This window comes from Suricata suricatta, chromosome 14 (assembly GCF_006229205.1).
Source record: "Suricata suricatta isolate VVHF042 chromosome 14, meerkat_22Aug2017_6uvM2_HiC, whole genome shotgun sequence".
In the NCBI taxonomy this organism is placed as follows: Eukaryota; Metazoa; Chordata; class Mammalia; order Carnivora; family Herpestidae; genus Suricata; species Suricata suricatta.
In genome coordinates, this window is record NC_043713.1 from 37,702,035 (window position 1) to 37,719,013 (window position 16,979).

General features: G+C 37.7%; 1 protein-coding gene across 5 annotated transcripts in view; it reads left to right on the forward strand.

Moving 5' to 3' along the window:
• The window catches only part of NOL4 (nucleolar protein 4), a 401,348-nt gene that overhangs the window by 349,869 nt on the left and 34,500 nt on the right, over nt 1–16,979 (forward strand). The window lies entirely within an intron of this gene.

Below are 16,979 nucleotides of genomic sequence, written 5' to 3' on the forward strand. Positions count from 1 at the left end.
AAAGGGAGGGGCCAGGATCTGAGCAAAGGCTTTCTGACATCAGAGAATTCTAAGCAGACAGCAGAGGCCACATTGTAAACCACTGAGCTAACAATCTGTGTAAAGGAAGCAAGTCCTAAAGTATGTGATATCCTTCAGAATGAAGTAATCTACTTTTTGTCTCCAGAAACACTTCTATTCTGAACATTTTATGTAATGAATAAATCTCACAATATGTGGTCTTTTATGTCAAGCGTCTTTCATTTAGCATGATGTTTTAAAGGTTCATCTATATTATAGCATGTATCAATACTTCATTCTTTTTTATTGCCAAATAGTGTTCCATTCTGTGGCTATGCCATATGCTGTTTAGCCACCAGTCAACTGATGGGCACTTGGATTTTCCTCACTTTGGGGTTGATACGAATAATGCCATAAACACTTAATGTACAAGTTTGTGTATATACGTTAGGATTCTTTTGTGTTTATACCTACAAGTGGACACTGATTTTTCATATGGCAACTCTAGGATTAACATTTTGAGGAAATAACTCAAAATGAGATAGATGTCTTTTCAATTATCAGTCTTAAAAATTTTTTCTTAACTATGTCTCGTAATATTTACCCTACAAGCTTTACACTTCTTTGATTGCTGTTTCCTTTTGTGATGCTATTGTAGATGGAATGCTTTCTTTAAAAAAAAATCATTCTGTATTTTCCTGTTTTTGCAAGAGTTGGTAAAGTCGTAGTATTAATTCTTTAAATGTTTGGTTGAATTCAGGAGTGATGATGTCTGTGCCTGGGTTTTTCTGAGAGGTTTTCAATCACTAACTCTCTTGTTAGAGGGTCATTTATATTGTCTATTTCTTCTTTAGTCAGGCAATTTGTGTATTTCCAGAAATTTGTCATTTTCAGCTGAACTATCTAATTTATTGACACAGTTATTCATAGGATTCCTTTGTAATCCTTTTTATTTTCATAATGTCAGTAGAGGTGTCCCTCTGTAATTTCTAATTCTAGTTACTTGAGTTGTTCTCACCTTTCTTCTAGGTCACTCTAGCTAAAGGCTTGTCAGTTTTCTTGATCTTTTCAAAGAACAGCTTTTGGCTTTATTTGTTTTCTGTATTTTTTTTCTATTCTCTATTTCCTTGATTTTTATTCCCATGTTTATTATTTCCTTCATTTTCTTACATTAAGTTTAGTTGGTCCTTATTTTCCAGTGTCTTAAGCTGAAAAGTTAAGACATTTATTTGAACCCTCTTTTCCTTTCTCACATGTAGCCATATTGTGTTTTTGTCTTCATTCATCTTAAAATGTTTTCTAATTTCTTTTTCCATTTGTTCCTTGACCCACTGGTTATTTAGGGGTATTTTGTTTAATTGCCATATATTTGCAAATTCCCCAATTTTCCTTAATGATTTCTCATTTATTCCATTGTGACCAGAAAGCATACTTTATAGAATTCAATCCTTTCTTGTTAATTGAAGCTGTTTTATGACCCAGATTGTGATCTGTCCTGAAAAATGTCCCATGTGTACCTAAGAATAATGTGTTTTCTGCTTGTGTTTGGGGGGCTTTGTAAATGTATATTAGATCTAGTTGATTTATAGTTCAAATTTTCTATATTCTTGTTGATTATCTGACCATAATTGAAAGGTTTTTGAAGTCTCCAACTATTATTACTGAATTGGTTACCTTCATTTCTAACCCTTTTATTTATTTTGGGACTCTTGTCATTAGATATATATATTGTTTTTATTGTTATATCTTATTAATGAATTGACTCTCTTATCATTATAAAAGATCCCTCTTTATATCTAGTAACTTTTTTAATGCTTATTTTTGAGAGAGAGTGTGTACACACATGCATGAGCAGGGGAGGGCAGAAAGAGACAGACAGACAGACAGACAGACAGACAGAATCCTAAGCAGACTCTATGCTGTCAGCACAGAGCTGACACAGGGCTCAACTTGACCTGAACTGAAACTAAAAGTCAAACGCATAATCAACTGAGCCACCCAGGTGCCCCTCTTGTAACTTCTCACATCTATGTTGCCTAGTATTAGTTATTTCTGTGATACCAGAAAAAGACAATGGTAACTTGGATTATCCTATAGTATGGAAAACAAAGAGAAGTGGGCAAAACTTTTGACATGGAAGTGATATATAAAAGAATACAGGACAAATTGAGGATTGCTCACCTCTATTCAAATACAACCAAAATAATTTATCTTTGCTGCATAAATTGCTATGTAATTTTGGAAAACCAATAAAAATGTGGGGATTCTCATTTAAAAATTAAGAATATCAAGATGATAGAGCATAACACAAAGCGTTGGACTCTGGTTAGTTTTTGGTTGTTTCTTGTTGTTGCTGTTGTTTTTCCTGTTTTGTTTTTGAAAGAGAGAATGTGTTTTGAAAGTACATGGAGGAGGGGCAGAGAGAGAGGGGAAAAAGAGAGTCTTAAGCAGGCTCCACACTCATCATGGAGCCTGATGTGGGGCTTGATCTCACAACCCTGAGATCATGACCTGAGCTGAAAGCAAGAGTCAGACTCTTAACCCACTGAGCCACCCAGGCACCCCACATGGGGCTCTTCTGAACACAGGATGTTATAGAATAACACGTTTCATGCCCCACTTTGTTCCTTTTATTTATTTAGAAAATTGGAGGAGTACTTTATTTTCATGAAAAAGGTAGATACCGGTGGGAAGAAAATTAATATGTGCAACGATTGAAAAGATTAAAGACAGAATATTTTGAGGTTTTTGAGGAGAGAGGACAGAACTTTGGGGTAACTGCCAATCGTGAGTAAATACTGAGAAGGAATTTAAAGCAAAAAATTCTATGAACTATTAGTGAGCAGAGATCCAAAAAGAAAAATGTTTGGTTCTTTTTGGCTCCATGGCTCTCCTTTTTAGGAAAATGATGTCATCCAGCCCTTTTATTCCTCAAGGTTCACCTACCTGAACTTTTCTTTGATCTACCCTTTCATCCCTATGTATTTCATTTATTACTCATCTTTTAAGTTCTGAATGTGGAATCTGGATAAAATATAGTCATAATTTTCATAGTATCCTGAGTTTATTCTTCAAAGGATGTACCACAGAGTGTGCACACACACACACACATGAACGCACCACACACCCCTACCTACATTCACACATGTATGTTATAATACATGGGTATCCATTCCTCAATTTTATTGCTCAGTGGTACCTAAAAGCCACATAAAAAATCTGGTATAGATTCTACGTATGCAGCCATGTAAATGGTTATAGACCAGGTTTTATAAATTTTCACTTTAATTGTAAATATTATAATACTATGGTGAGGTTTACCTTGTCTGTAAGTTATCCCCCAAAACTTATCATAGCTTGATAGGTCTAAAGGGACTTGAGAAATAATTTGATAGCAACTTCTACTTTTAGAGTAGATAAAGAAAGAAACAGGCCAGGAAAATAAGGTGCCTTCTCAAAGTCATGCAAGCTGACTTTTTGGTTATTTAGTTAATATGCCCTTTGGTTTTTATACATTGATATAAAGATCTCTTAAGGACATAGCAAAGGACGACTTTGAACAATTCAGACTGTGTACTGCAGTGAGGAAACAGGAATTACAGGATAACCAGTGTGGTGTGCCACATGCCAGCATTAAAATGGGTGGCTTTCTTTGAGTATTGGCTTTGGGATGATTGTAAGGGAGTAAAGGAAGGGAGGAAGGGAGGGAGGGAGGGAGGGAGGGAAGAAAATAAGGAGGGAGGAAGGGAGGGAGGGAGGGAGGGAGGAAGGAAGGAAGGAAGGAAGGAAGGAAGGAGGCAAAAGACTAGTCTCTTTTTTTCTTTATAGTTTATTGTCATGTTGGTTTCCATATAATACCCAGTGCTCTTCCCCACAAGTGCCCCCTCCATGAACATCACCCCCTTCCCTCTCCCACCCTCAGTTTGTTTTCATTATTCAAAAGTCTCTCATGATTTGCCTCATCCCTCTACCCAACACTTTTTCCTTCCTTCTCCTCCCATTGGTCCTCTTGTTAAGTTTCTCCTGTTAGACCTATGAGTGACAACATATGGTATCTGTCCTTCTCTGCCTGACTTATTTCGCTTAACATGACACCCTTGAGGTCCATCCACATTGCTATGAATGGACAGATTTCATTCTTTCTCATTGCCATGTAGTATTCCATTGTATATATAAACCACACTTTCTTGATCCATTAATCAGTTGATGGACATTTAGGCTCTTTCCGTGATTTGGCTATTGTTGACAGTGCTGCTATGAACATTGGGTTACATGTGCCCCAATGCATCAGCACTTCTGTATCCCTTGGGTAGATACCTAGCAGTGCTATTGCTGGGTCATAGGGGATTTCTATTGATAATTTTTTGAGGAACCTCCACACTGTTTTCCAGAGCGGCTGTACTGGTTTACATTCCCACCAACAGTGTAGGAGGGTGCCCATTTCTCCACATCCTCACCAGCATCTACAGTCTCTTGATTTGTTCATTTTAGCCACTCTGACCGGCGTGAGGTGGTAACTCAGTGTGGTTTTGATTTGTATTTTCCTGATGATGAGTGAAGCTGAGCATCGTTTCATGTGTCTGTTGGCCATCTGGATGTCCTCTTTGGAGCGTGTCTAGTCATGTCTTCTGCCCATTTCTTCACTGGATTATTTGTTTTTCAGGTGTGGAGTTTGGTGAGTTCCTTGTAGATTTTGGATACTAGCCCTTTATCTGATATGTCATTTGCAACTATCTTTTCCCATTCTGTCAAAGACTTATTAGTTTTCTTGATTGTTTCCTTTGCAGTGTAGAAGCTTTTTATCTTGATGAGGTCCCAATAGTTCATTTTTGTTCTTGATTCCCTTGCCTTTGGAGATGTGTCAAGTAGGAAATTGCTGCGGTTGAGGTCAAGAAGGCTGCTTCCTGCTTTCTCCTGGAGGGTTTTGATGGTTTCCTGTCTCCCATTCAGGTCTTTCATCCATTTTGAGTTTATTTTTGTGTGTGGTGTAAGAAAGTGGTCTAGTTTCATTCTTCTGCACGTTGCTGTCCAGTTCTCCCAGCACCACCTGTTAAAGAGGCTGTCTTTTTTCCATTGGATGCTCTTTCCTGTTTTGTCAAAGATTAATTGGCCATACATTTGTGGGCCTAGTTCTGTGTTCTCTATTCTATTCCATTGGTCTATGTGTCTGTTTTTGTGCCAATACCATACTGTCTTGATGATGACAGCTTTGTAGTAGAGGCTAAAGTCTGGGACTGTGATGCCACCTGTTTTGGTTTTCTTCTTCAATATGACTTTGGCTATTCAGGGTCTTTTGTGGTTCCATATGAATTTTAGGATAGTTTGTTCTAGCTTTGTGAAGAATGCTTGTGCAATTTTGATGGGGATTGCATTGAATGTGTAGATTGCTTTGGGTGGTAATGACATTTTCTCAATGTTTATTCTTCCGATCCATGAGCATGGAATGCTTTTCCATTTCTTTGTGTCTTCTTCAATTTCTTTCATAAATTTTCTATTGTTTTTTTATACACATCTTTTACATATTTGGTTAGGTTTATTCCTAGGTATTTTATGGGTTTTGGTGAAATTGTGAATGGGATCAGTTTCTTGATTTCTCTTTCTGTTGCTTCATTATTGGTGTATAAAAATGCAACTGATTTCTGTACATTGATTTTTCTACCCTGCAAATTTGCTGAATTCATAGATCAGTAGTAGTAGGCTTCTGGTGGAGTCGGTCAGGTTTTCCATATAGAGTATCATTTCATCTGCGAAAAGTGAAAGTTTGATTTCATCTTTGCCAATTCTGATGCCTTCTATTTCCTTTTGTTGTTTTATTGCTGATGCTAGGACTTCCAACACTATGTTAAACAACAGTGGCAAGAGTGGACACCCCTGTCATGTTCCTGATCTCAGGGGAAAAGCTCTCAGTTTTTCCCCATTGAGGATGATACTAGCTGTGGGCTTTTCATAAGTGGCTTTTATGATGTTTAAGTAAGTTCCTTCCATCCTGACTTTCTCGAGGGTTTTAATTAAGAAAAAATAATGTATTTTGCCAAATGCTTTTTCTGCATCTATTGACAGGATCATATGGTTATTTTTTCTTTTGTTAATGTGATGTATCACAATGATGGATTTGTGAATATTGGACTAGCCCTGCAACCCAGAAATGAATACCACTTGATCATGATGGATAATTCTTTTTATATGCTGTTGAATTCGATCTGCTAGTATCTTGTTGAGTATTTTTGCATTGTATTCATTAAGGATATTGGCCTGTAGTTCATTTTTTTATTGGGTCTCTGTCTGGTTTGGGAATCAAAGTGATGCTGGCTTTGTAGAATGAATCCAGAAGTTTTCTATTTCTATTTTTTGGCATAGTTTGAGAAGAATGGGTATTAACGCTGCTTTAAATGTCTGGTAGAATTCCCCTGGGAACTCATCTGGCCCTGGGCTCTTATTCATTGGGAGATATTTGATAACTGATTCAATATCTTCACTGGTTATGGGTCTGTTTAGATTTTCTGACTCTTCCCCTTTGAAATTTGGTAGTGCATGTGTGTTGAGGAATTTGTCCATTTTTTTAGGTTGTCCAATTTGTTGGCATATAATTTTTCATAGTATTCCCTGATGATTGCTTGTATTTCTGAGGGATTGGTTGTAATAGATCCATTTTCATTCATGATTTTGTCTAGTTAGGTGCTCTCTATGTTCTTTCTGAGGAGCCCTAGCTAGAGGTTTATCAATTTTGTTTACTTTTTCAAAAAACCAACACTTGGTTTCATTTATCTGTTCAACTGTTTTTTTTTATACTATGTTGTTTATTTATGCCCTGATCTTTATTATTTCTCTTCTTCTGCTGGGTTTGGGGTGCTCTTGCTGCTCCCCTTCTAGTTCCTTTAAGTGCTCTGTAAGATTTTGAATTTGTTCATTTTCTAGTTCCTTGAAACAGGCCTGGATTGCAATATACTTTCCTCTTAGGACTGCCTTTGCTGCATCCCAGAGAGTTTGCATTGTTGTATTTTCATTTGTTTTCATATATTTTTAAATTTCTTCTCAAATTGCCTGATTGGCCCAATCATTCTTTAGGAAGGTGGTTTTTAACCTCCTTTTTCCTGTCATTGATTTCAAGTTTCATAGCATCATGATCTGAAAGTGTGCATGGTATGATCTCATTTCATTAATATTTATGGAGGGCTGCTTTATGACTCAGTATGTGATCTGTCTTGGAGAATGTGCCATGCACACTTGAGAAGAAAGTGAATTCCCTAGCCTCAGGATGTAGAGTTCTAAATATACCTATCAATTCCATCTGTTCCAGTGTGTCATTCAGGTCCATTGTTTCTTTAGGGATTTCCTGTCTGGTTGATCTATCCATTGCTGTCAGTGGAGTATCAAAGTCCCCCATAATTAGCACATTCTTATCAATAACATTATTTGTTTGTGATTAATTATTTTATGTATTTGGGCACTCCTGAATTTGGCACATAGATGTGTATAATTGTAAGCTCTTTTTGATGGAGAGACCCCGTAACTATTATATAATGTCCTTCTTCATCTTTTGTTACTGCCTTTACTTTAAAGTCCAGTTTGTCTGACTTAAGTATGGCTATTCCATCTTTCTTTTGACTTACAGCCACATGATAGATATTTCTCTATCCCCTTACTTTCAATCTGAAGGTGACTTCAGATCTAAAATAAGTCTCTTATAGACAGAAAATAGATGGATTTTGGTTTTTTATTCATTCAGTCCATTTATATTCATTGTTATTATTGAAAATGTGGGTTTAGATGCATTGTGGTCTCTGTAGAGTTCATGTTTGTACTAGTGTCTATGGTACCTTGTATTCCTTGTAACATTTCCCTTGTAGAGTCCCTCTTAGGATTTCTTATAGGGCTGGTTTGGTGGTGATGAATTCTCTCAATTTTTGTTTATTTGGGAAAACGTTTATCTCTCCTATTTTGAATGACAGCCTTGCTGGATAAAGGATTCTTGGCTGCATATTTTTTCTGTTCATCACATTGAAGATTTCCTGCCATTCATTTCTGGCCTGCCAAGTATCAGTAGACAGATCTGTAACCACTCTGATAGGTTTCCCTTTGTATGTTAGGGCCCTTTTATCTCTAGGTGCTTTCCAAATCTCTCTTTATATTTATATTTTTCCAGTTTCACTATGATACATTGTGCCAAAGGTCAATTCAAGTTACATCTGAGGGGAGTCCTCTGTACATCTTGGATTTGAATGTCTATTTCCTTCCCCAGATTGGGGAAGTTCTAGGCTATAATTTGATCAAGCACCCCTTCAGGACCTTTTTCTCTTTCTTCTTCTTTAGGAATTCCTATGATAGGGATATTGTTCCATTTGATTGTTTCACTCAGGTCTCTGATTCTCCTTTTGTGCTCCTGGATCAGTTTCTCTCTCTTTTTCTATAACTGTGTCTTCTAATTCACCTTTCTCCTCTCTGCCTCTTCAATCCATGCAGTGGCCACTTCCATTTTATTATGCATCTCATTTATAACATTTTTAAACTCATCATTTATAGCATTTTTTAACTTGTCACAGCTATTTTGAAGGTCCCTAGTCTTTGTATCAATAGCTTCTCTGATGGCTCCTATGCTTTTTTCAAGCCCAGCAATTAATTTTATGACAATTGTTCTAAATTATTGCTCAGTTATGTTGCTCACATCTGTTTTGAGCAGTTCTGTGGCTGTGACTTCTTCCTGGAATTTCTTTAGAGAAGAGTTCTTCTGTTTCATCATTTTGGCTAGTTTTCTGTCTCTTGTCAGTTTTTAAAAGTTCATTATACACTCTGCACCTGTTAGTATTGCTGTATTAAAGGAGGCTCATCGACTGTTCAGGGCCTGTTCATTCAGGAGTGTTCTTTTAATGGTGTCTCTCAGTTTCTCTTGGTCCTTTGGTAATTTTATTTCCCTACTCCGTGATATTTGGGACTCTACACCCTGTGTACTTTGGCTTGTTTCTTGAGGTAGTCCTGAAAAGAAAAACAGACAAACACACAGACAAACAAACAAGCAAACCAAAAGGGGAAAGAAAAGAAAAGAAAAAAGGGAGGACAAAAACAACAGAAGACAAAGGACAGTCTAAAAGCATAAAACAGTGGAGGGGAGAGATAATGAGATAAGGGAAAATATATCTGAATGGCAAGAATTGATGTAATCATGGCAGTGCATCAATGTTGGTTTTTCCTGGGCTCCAGAAAGGAAAAGAAGAAAAAGAAAAATAAAGGCAGCTTTCCAGTGCAGATGGGTGTGTTTTGGTGTAGGTAGGTTCTTGCTGGCTGCTCCATAATGCCCCGCCTTGGTGGTTGTGGGGAGAAGAATGGCAGCGCCCCAAGCCCTTCTTGAACCAAGCATTGCAAGCCACTCTTTTGGTCTGAGCTCCCTGTGCCGCAGGTGGGCCAAGTTGTAATTTCCAAGCTCTGCCTCGTTTCCAAATCCTAGTCCACCCACTTTAATGCCCCAGCCTGAGACAAGACGTACTCCTGCAGGCAGGTGGCTTCCTAGCCAGGATTGAGTCGGGGGAGCTGGGGAGCAGTTTTCTCCTGGCTCTGCCTAGAATTGGTGCGAGGAGCCCAAGGGAAATGCACCAGCTAAAGGGGACGGATTTCTCTCCCCACACCCAGCGGTTATAGATAGGATGATTGGATCCCTCTCCACCCAGGCTGTTTTTCTCTTCTCTAGAGACAGCTCTATATGCATTTTCAGCCTCTCTTTCTCTTCCCCTTGTCTCTCTGTCTCTCCATGGCTCTGTGCTGGGGGCAGAGGCTGGGGGGAGGGGGCTTCCTTTCCTCCGAACCTCTGGTCCTGGCCCATTTTTCCCCCCAGTTTGCACTCACTCAGACATCTATGAGGCTGTCTTCTTTGTGGATTCTGTGTGTTTTCCTCCCACTCTTGCAAATCAGAGTGTTGTGGCTTCACTCCTTCTTAGTTTGATAGATGCAGGCAGGTGAAAATTACAGAACTCCCTACTTTACTTCTCTGCCATCTTCAAATTCTTCTGCAAAGGATTAGTCTTGATAAATAACAGTTTCAGGCTTAAACTTAAGAGAATTTCTCTACCTCACATTTGAAAAATAACTCTAGCTATAGTAATGGTAGTATGGCAAATGGTTAATTACAGGTTGTAGAGGAACTCTAATTAATTTTTTCTTTTAGAAGTCCTTTCTACCTGTAACACTGGTAGTGGCTACTGCTATTTTGATAGTGTTTAGCTTTTGCTTGTTTTAATCACAGAAGGGCATCCTGATTGGTCAGGCCTACAACTTCCTTTATTTGGGGACTTTCTTCATAAATATTGGAAACCCCAAACATTATGTCTTCTAAAAATGATATTATCTTTAGCTTATTTCTTTATTTTTAAGACATCAGAATAGTCATTCCCTGTAACATATTTGGAATTGTGGTGAATGGCTCTACATACATAACATAAATCTTGAGAGCTAAAAAGGACATTGTATGATATGCCCACCTCATATCTGATGGCTGAGTACTCCAGTTAATCTAAGCTTGAGAATTCTTGATTTTAGGGTTTGTAGAGAGCTTCTGAAAAGTGTAGAATAAGCCGCTACTTTCAAGAGACCTAAGTGAATTAGCTATACATCTGAGTTTCTTTTTTTTTTTTTAATGTTTACTTTTGAGAGAGCATGCACGTACGCACATGCAGAGGGGCAGAGAGGGAAGATACCAAATCTGAAGCAGGCTCCAGGTTCTGCACTATCAGCACAGAACATGACATGGGGCTCAAACCCACAAACCGTGAGACCATGACCTGAGCCAAAGTTGGACGCTTAACCTACGAAGCCACCCAGGTAACCCACTGTACATCTGAACTTCTAAAGCAGATGAAGACAATAAGAATTGAAATCATTAACTGGGGAGCATGATGTGGGCAGGCAGCCGAAATAGGAAGGCAAAGATTGAAAGACATAAACGTTTGTGAAACCTTTTAAACTAATATAATAAGAACACAAACCCTAGCTTGTACTATGTTCAAGAAGAATGGGAGGGCAAGAGGATGAGAAAGGACACCCTCACAGTATTTAGACTTAATTTAATGAGTAGTTTTGGGTTCTCATTTTCAAATCACTGTAAATTGGTACTTTCTTAATCTATTCAAGCTGCTAAACAAAAATACCATAAACTGGGTGACTTAAACAAAAAACATTTATTTCTCAGAGTTCTGGCGGCTGTGAAGTCCAAGACCACAGTGCTGGCAGATTCGTTATCTGGTGAAAACCCACTTCCTGATTCATAGCTGGCCTTCTTTTCACTGTGTCCTCACATGGTGGAAGGAGTGAAAGAGATCTCTGGCATTTCTCTTTTAAGGCCACTAACTACTCCCATTCATGAGGGATCTACCCTCACAACCTAACCACCTCCCAGAGGTCCTGAGGGGTTACATTTCAATATATGAATTTTGAAAGGAAGGCAAACATTAAGTCCACAGCAGGCACTTTAAGAAAAACAAAGTTAAATAAGACAGAATCACTGATCTCAGGGAACTTCAGATCAAAATGCGATAAAACATTTTTCTCTTGTCTAAACATCAGAATCCTTTAAGCTTTTGATTGAATTGTACTTCATCTGGGAAACTTTACTGTACCTTACCACCTTGCCACCCTTTAGGAGAGTAAATTATTCTCTGGCATATGCCTCTATCCTAGCACTGTACTTTTTTGTTAATTTTTTGAGAGAGAGAGAATGCAAGCATGGGAGGGGCAGAGAGAAAGGAAAGAGAGAGAATCTCAAGCAGGCTCAGTGCTTGTCAATGCAGAGACCGACATAGGGCTAGATCTCCCAAACCTGGAGATCTTGACCTGAGCTGAAATCAAGAGTCAGGTACTCAACTGACTGAGCCACTCAGGTGCCCCCTAGCTGTACTTGAAAGCAGAAATTCTGTCTTGCTCATGATCACACCCCCTGAATAAATATAAGTGCTCAACTCTATTTGCTTAATGAATAGATCTTTAAATATAGAACAAAAGTGCCAAAAGTGAGAAAGGTGCAGAGAGAATTATTGGATGGCAAGGGTGAAGGATTTATTTTAGATAAAGCAAAGGAATCAGGGGCAAAAAGAAATCTGAATTTGCAGATTCTATGGGTGAAAGAGGAAGCCTCCAAGAAGTTTTATAATCTTCTGCTTTATTTGGAATACAGTAGCTACAGGAAAAGCTTGCCCCTGTTGGGAGACTTGATAGCAAGGAAAGGGTGCCCTTCAAATCCTTTGTTAGCCAATCTCCATTTGTTTAGAGTTGGCAAGGGTCTGCACCCAATGATCCAAATTTTCAAGTTGGAGGGTTATCAAAATGACAGCAGTTACAATTTGTGTAAAGAATTTATTCAAATTATCAAACTGAATGAGGAAAGCAAGCAAGCAGCCAATCCTCCTGTTATTATCACATCCAATTACATAGGACTTTGGAATGCTTTCTTTCTATCCGGAAGTTCACATTGAGCTGTCTAAAGAGGGCAATTTGGTTTGCTGCGGTTATCCATTGGATCTCTTGAGTCTAAATTATATGCATAATGCATAAGTTAACTACTGATGTTTCCTCTCCACACACTCCATTGGGCAGACTTTTCAATTTGTTTTTCAACTCTGATATAAACTAGGCTGATATACAGACCGAAATTTAACAAGACCAAATTGTAGTAATAATGACCATAATAACTAACATTTGTGTGGTAATTTCTAGTTTGCCTGAATCTTTACATCCATTATCTTTGCTCCCCACTAATATTCAGGGCTGTTGGCTATAAAAATGCTTTGGATCAGAACCTATAATTATGAGTCTAAGAAAGCTCAGCCATAAGATTCACCACCATTCTAGAGCTCATGAGTGTGATATGACTGACTTTGTGTGTGGATAGTGATACCCCTAGGCATCAACATTCTGAACATCGCTTTTCATCTGAAATTTTCAAAGGAATTCTTCTATTCATGTATAGTCTTCCCTTCTCATCTATCATTCACTCTTCAATCCATGATAGCTGGCTTCTCCCCACCATTTTGTGAAACTGATCAGGGCAAGTTTGTCAATGATTCCACTTATTGTCAAACTGAAGATGATTTTTATCCTTTATTTTTCCAGATTTCTTGGCTATATTTAAATCTGTTGATGTTTAGAGCTTTGAAACATCCATTCTCTTGGCTTCTGTGATAATACACTCTCATGTCACTTGACTCCTCAGATAATTATTCTTCTGCCACATTCCTGGACATTCTCTCTCTATTCATGCCCTCCACACTGGGATGCTCTTGTCCCTTTAACCCTGTTATTCTGCATACTGCTCAAAAGTGAGCCAACTAGCTCTTACTGTTCTAGAATATGTCAGGAGTGGCATATCCCACCCATGTTTTGCCCTGATCTTCAGATTTTATATCTTGTTGTCTACCAGATAGCTTGATCTAGACATCCCAAGAAAATGAATATTCATTTAAAAATGAATTATGCATCTCAACGCCTACTGTTGTCTAACTGTGGGGTTATCTCATGCAGGAATGCCCTCCTCTTCACCTGACTCATCAGCTATTGTGTTCTCTATGATAATTTTCTGGTTGCCTCTTCCATTAAGTTTTCTTCCTGTATGTTCCCATGATACCCTGGGCATCATGCTTTTCTCTTTACTAGACTGTGCACAGTTTGAGGGCAGGAAAGGTGACTTTTTTTGACTCTCATATCACCAGTGTTGATAGATAACTGCCTTACATTCATGCTCAATGAATATCAAATGGATAAATAAATGATTCAGAAAGGAATTGTCCCAATAAAATATTGTACCACTTTAGAGAACCAAATTAAATCCTATTGAGCACAGTAATAATCAGTTGAAGATGTCTTCTTAGAGTTTGTTCTCTTTTCCTCTTAATACCTTGAAAAGCACAATACTTGAAGTAGAGAAGTGTTTCATATCAAATATTTAAGACAATTGTTTTGAAATACATAAAGTCTGTTTTAAAATGTATTCAGGTTTAAGTCCCCTGACTCAAGAGAAAAAATTTACATAGTTTTTTGGGAAACTGTACTTTACCTTAGCCTCTTTTTAACTTGTTCTGGTTCACTAGCCATATTCAAAGTCGTGTGGAGGCACAGGGAGGGATCCATAATCAGCCTGCTTCCGAAGATCAGCTGGGTGTGTCTATTGTGTGAAAAATACATAAGATCTATTATGTAAATTTGTATAGGTAATGATTTTACAAAGTGGAGGCTAAAAGGGACTCACAGAAGTTAAGCAATCCCCTTTGGTTAATTCGTATGTCATGTATACAATGGAAAGACCTACATGATGATAACATGTGATAAAAGATGACTATGTGATCTAATTGAAGTCAACATAATTGGGATTATGCCGTTATTACACCTCAGTAGCGTTCCAATAATCTTGAGTTAGTTTTCAAAGCACATTCTGTGGCCCATACTGGAAACTTCTAGAGTTTGTGCCATCAGAGTGCCCAACTTGTGGCTATTTATTCTTAGAAAGCCCATTTCTTCCATGTAAATTCCTCTGATGACCTGTCTTGAGTATATTTCCCTCTCTTAAATCCTACCCTTTTCTACCCTTATTTTGATTGTTTTCCTTTTTTTTAATATAAATATAAGTTTCTCAACCTCTATACTATCCAATACAATAGCCATTAACCACATGTGGCTATTGAAATTGAATTAAAATTAAATAAAATGGAAAATTCAGTTTCTCAGTCACAGTGGGACACATTTCAAGTGCTCAATTGCCAAAGTGGTGAGTGGGTACTATGTTGACTAGCATAGAACAATGTCGTCACCACAAAAAGTTCTGTTGCATTGTGCAAGACTACTCTTCTTACCTTACACTATTATATTGGCCTTTGGATGGTTTTATTACAGAAACTTTTTCTATGTTTATTCCATCAAGCTCCCTGCATTTAATTATATGTGTATGTTTCACTCAATAAAATGAGTGGGGTCAATGAATAATTTTATGGAAACTTAAATGGTAATTCTTAAATAGTAATGATTTTAATTCAAGCTGCTGGGCCTTTAATTAACTTTGTAGCTATGTACAGTTTCCAAGAGGAGCTACTAAGCTGTAGCATAGGTATTGAAAACATCTTTCTTTGGTTGAGGCTGGCATTACTTTAAAACTAGAAACAAAACCAATTTTAAAAGAATTTCACTGTGACAGAATTTCAAATTGTATCATTTAAAGAAAGAAATGTGCCATGTAAAGAAAGCAGACTCAAACTGAAAATGTTTGAAATGTGACCATAATTTTGCCACTGATTTCATTCTATTTTTCCAATTTTTCCCACATGTACCATGATAATAACTTAGAACTCAGGTGAGACTTTGCAAGATTTACACACACATGTGTACTGAGATAATATCAAGTTTCAGAATGATGATGCTTATTTGTAAATTTTAATGATTGGAAATTATGTTAATCAGTTGAAAAAATGGGAGGAAAATGACATGAACTGACTGCAAAATAAATGGAAGCATCTTTCAGTTTATCTGATTGAGCCCTTAAATCTCCACCAGGTTATAGTTAGGTCAGCAGCTTCTTAAGAGTACTTCTCTACAGTAAAATGTATCTTTATTTACTCTTAAGATCCTCTTTTTGTTTTGTGTTTTCGTGCTTGTGCCTACTCACTGAAGGGAAGGAACGAAAAGGCAACTCCATTAATAATCTGGGGACCTTTCTTTCTGAACCTGCTAGAGTACAGTTGAAGGGCTATCCAGGTGATTTGAGTGCATAATGGTTGCCTTGGCTTGCTTTCCTTCTACAGCCTCCTTTGAACTTTGCTATGTCCTCTGGAAATCTGTCTAAACAAACTGGTTGAATTTTACCAGCCCGTTGCTACTTAGGAAGGAGCTCTTTGGGGAGTTCAGAATGTTCTTCTTTTCTAGGAAGTCAGAAATATCACTCTCTGTATGAAAATTGAATTAGCCATTTTCTACATTCCTCTTTCCTGGGTTCAGGTACTGATGCACCTTCCTGAAATAGGCACCAGGCTGCTCCCCTGCCTCAGTAGAGATCTTGAGTCTGTCTGCCTGAATCACTCCAAGAGGGTAGGAAGGCCGGAGTTGCCTTATTTTTTTCTCTTTCATGTTAACAAGTTTCAAATGCCAAGTATGATTACAGTTATAGTGCCAATATTTTCCTTTTGTAGTTTCAAGGCACACAGTCATTTTAAATGACATGTGGCTCTTGACTAACACACAAATGCTTTTTTCTGTGAGCCCTGCTCCCAATCCACATACACTTGCTGGAACTAGCAGAAGTATGTGGGTCCACAGAGTGAAAGCTGCCTCTGGTGTCACTGTTTGGTCTACTCACTCAAACTCAGAATTAACAAATGATTAATGTGTGATGACTAACATTCTGGCCAATATTTCAGTGGTCTCAGGGAAAAATAAATTATATCTGGTGATTTAAACTCATTAGGGAATATCATCCCCTGAGTACAGTAGCCCTTCCTTATCCACATCTTTCAAGACCCCTGAGAGATGCCTGAAATTATGAATAGTTCTAAACCCTATATATACTATGTCTTTTCCTAAATCACATACCTATGATAGTTTAATTTATAAATGATGCTTTTAAATTTATATGTTTATAAATTTAGTAATTTCTAAATTAGGAATAAGTTAGCAATAACTAAGAAAACAATTATACAATATATACTATGGTTTATATGAATGTAGTCGCTCTCTCTCCTCTCTCTCACCCTTCTTGTGATGGTATGAGATGACAGAATGCCCATGTGATGAGATGAGGTGAGGTGAATGACACAGGTGTTATGACATTAGCGTTAAGTTACTGTTGACCTTCAGACTATACCTTAAAAGGAGGATCATCCGTTTCTGGATGAGGTTGGCTACAGGTAACTGAAACTGTAGAAAGAAAAACCATGCATAAGGAAGAATTGCTGTACTCTGAATGTATCCAAAAATAATTTTTATACTACTTAAATTTAGACATTTTTTTCTGGTTGCTATTT